Below are 3,187 nucleotides of genomic sequence, written 5' to 3'. Positions count from 1 at the left end.
CCAATCTAGGCCATGTTTTCTTTCTAATGTATTTCCTTAGCTTCTTTTCCTATATGGGACAATCTTCTACTCCAGTGCCTTTCTCTGCCATTCACGATTAATTAAAGGGTATGGAGGTGAATCCATCTCTGGCTACTACTTTTGCTATGTTCCAGTCGTAATCCAACCGAGTCTCTACTGACTTTCTATGTTTTGCCTTACCTATCCCACTAAGGAAACCATTCCCCATCTCTCCTCTTTCTCTCTCACAAACACACACACATACAGAGGAAACAGTCGCGTTCTTAATCAGGCGTAAACATCTGTTGGTTTCATCCTTTAAAGACCAGATCAATATTGACCTTTCTATTCAATTCAATTTATTGAATACTTGGCCATTGTATGGGACAGCTATCGTCTTAACAAATGGCTCAGGCAAAATCTCAATGAATATTAGGTTCTGTAGGATTCGATCTTGAAACATCGAAGTCACATCTTACGGAGATACCATCTGGGATGCCAATTTGTTGTGCCTACCACGTAGTGTATTTTCACTCTTATATCTCGCAAAGAAACTGCAAGTCAACTCTTAATATGAATAAACCAGAATATTTATTTATTCAACACAATGCATATTATAACAAAATATACCACAAACTAACAAGTTACATGTTAAATCTCATCAACTATTTTGTGTTGATGTACCACCACAGTAGATCTTGATCCATGTGGCAATGATTCTTATAATCAGAAGACTTTGCACTCTTTTGGGAGAATCTTCAATGTCTACTAATAGATCGCTCAAGGCTCGATCACCCTGTCAATTGGACCAGAACAGGTAATCAACAACATGTTGATGTCAGGATGATCCTTGGGCATCCATTCTGGGGGGTGTTGGGGGCAGTTAGGTCAGGTAGCCCTTTCCAAATAAGTTTGTGAGGTGCCCCTTTGTCTGGTAAACAACTTAATGTTTCCAATTGTCACGGGGATGGCAATCAGGTCAATTCCATTCAATTCAAATTCATCTTGCGGCTGTACAGAAAATTGGTTCAGCCACTTTGGTAACATTGTGTGCAATTCTGGTCTCGCTCCACTAGGAAGGATGTTGTGAAATTTGAAAGGGCTCAGAAAAGATTAACAGGGATATTGTCAGGGTTGAAGGGTTTGAGCTACAGAGAGGAGTCCATCATTTTGGGTGGCCTGTCCAGCGACAGTATTTGGATTGCAGTGGTTAAAAAAAGTAGCTCACTTCCAATTTCTCAAGCCCTACTACGAATGGGTAAGATGTACTCACTGAGCCCGCCATGTCCATCTACCATGAGGGAATAAAAAAATTGAGGCTAAGAAGGTGCAGATTTAACAGAATGATGAGGGGGAATTATTCCCTCAATTGGTTGTGAAACAATGGAATTAATTCTCCCATGATGCGGTGCACGACAGAATGTTGAGACGATAGAGACAAATGTTTAGTTCGTAACTGGTTGAAGGGTTATGATGGGCGGACAGGAAAGTGGATTTGAGGGCGAGATGAGATCAGCCATGGTGGTGTAGGCTCCAGGGGTGGAATTGTCCATTCCTGCTCCTTAATCTCAGGTGCTCATAGTGGGATGTGGGTGAGATTCCTTCAACTATAGCGTTAGAAAGTGCCATGGGGAAGAGAGAGAGAGGAAGAGAGATGGATATCTCTTCCCTAATTGCATAAAGATTAATTCTGGCTTGCCCAGTTCCTGGGGAAGCTGAGATCCCGCAGCTAAGAGTTGCCTGGTTGAGCTTTGAGTTGTGAGGCAGTAATCTGCTTGAGTGACAGACGTAGCGATATATAGGTATTCAAAAAGGCATCATGAATTATGTCATGTGAACAGGCGTAAAGTACAAAAATGCTTTTATGCATTCGATTAAAACATGTCTCTCAATACTACCTCCCAGTGGTGAGGCTGCTAGCTTCAGATCAATGTCGAGAGTGTGGCGATTTTCCTGCTCTTCGGACGCTGCCTGACCTGCTGTGCTTTTCCAGCATCACACTCTCGACTCTAACCTCCAACATCTGCAATCTCACTTTCGCCGAGCTTGAGATCAATGTCTCAACCAAAAAAAACATTTGTTCCCGCACCTTGACGTCCTTTAGCTTTAAATGAGAAAGCTCCTGAAGATTCGCATCTGGATGATCGAACACGGAGGACGACAGATTCTCATGTCCCAGTTGGACACAGGAAATATTTGAATGCGCTGGTTTTGCACTGGGTTTGACGTGTAGACTCGCGCATGCCTACTCACAGGGGCATGTACGCTACCGATTGACGAGCATCACAATTGGCCAATGGGAAACACTGGAGGACCGGAAGCAAACTGGTCCTCCAGCCAATCTGCACTGCCCTATTGTCTGAATGCGGAAGTTGGGCAATGTGCTTTTGAAGCTGCTGATGCACCCGATCTCTCTCTGAATGAAGATTGAATTTCAGCCGGACTGAAACATCCTGCCGTGTCAATCATCCGTGAGCATTTACCCCTTTTTTTCAGTTGTTTTCTGATTCGGAGTTAAATTGTTGACTTGCACGTTAGGGAAGTGAATACAGGGAAGGGGCAGATTCTGGAAAAATTGGCCCAGGTGTCCCGCTCTGTAAAAGACAGTGACATCGTTTACTGTTCTGAGGAAGGGTCACTCGACCTGAAACGTTAACTCTGGTTTCTCTCCACTAATGCTGCCAGACCCGCTGAACTTTTCCAGCAATTCCTAATTTTTTGTTTCTAACATAGAGTCATTGAGACGTGCAGCATGGAAACAGATCCTTCGATCCAACCCGTCCATGTCCACACTTAACAAATTCCTCTCCATCTAAACCCTTAACACTATGGCAGTCCCAGTCTATGTTTGGAAAGTTAAAATCCCCTACCATAACCACCCTGTTATTCTTAAGATAGCTGAAATCTCCTTACAAGTTTGTTTCTCAATTTCCCTCTGACTATTAGGGGGGTCTATAATACAGTTGAAACTTTATTGCTGGAACAGCACAGCAGGTCAGGCAGCATCCAGGGAACAGGAGATTCGACGTTTCGGGCACAGGCCCTTCTTCAGGAATCCATTCCTGAAGAAGGGCCTGTGCCCGAAACGTCGAAGATTCCTGAAGAAGGGCCTGTGCTGACCTGCTGTGCTGTTCCAGCAATAAAGTTTCAACTTTGACCTCCAGCATCTGCAGACCTCACTTTCTCC

The 3,187-nt window shown here is 43.9% G+C and overlaps 1 protein-coding gene across 1 annotated transcript in view; it reads left to right on the top strand.

The window, feature by feature from the left end:
* The first annotated feature begins 2,377 nt into the window (after window positions 1-2,377).
* The window catches only part of LOC122544460 (zinc finger protein 229-like), a 7,219-nt gene continuing 6,409 nt past the window's right edge, over window positions 2,378-3,187 (top strand). Inside the window, exon 1 of the mRNA XM_043683697.1 lies at window positions 2,378-2,471. The gene's annotated coding sequence lies outside the window, so the exon portion shown is untranslated. The remainder of the gene's footprint in view (window positions 2,472-3,187) is intronic.

The sequence above is a fragment of the Chiloscyllium plagiosum genome, chromosome 49, assembly GCF_004010195.1.
Source record: "Chiloscyllium plagiosum isolate BGI_BamShark_2017 chromosome 49, ASM401019v2, whole genome shotgun sequence".
Lineage (NCBI taxonomy): Eukaryota > Metazoa > Chordata > Chondrichthyes > Orectolobiformes > Hemiscylliidae > Chiloscyllium > Chiloscyllium plagiosum.
This window is presented reverse-complemented; position numbering and strand designations above follow the sequence as displayed.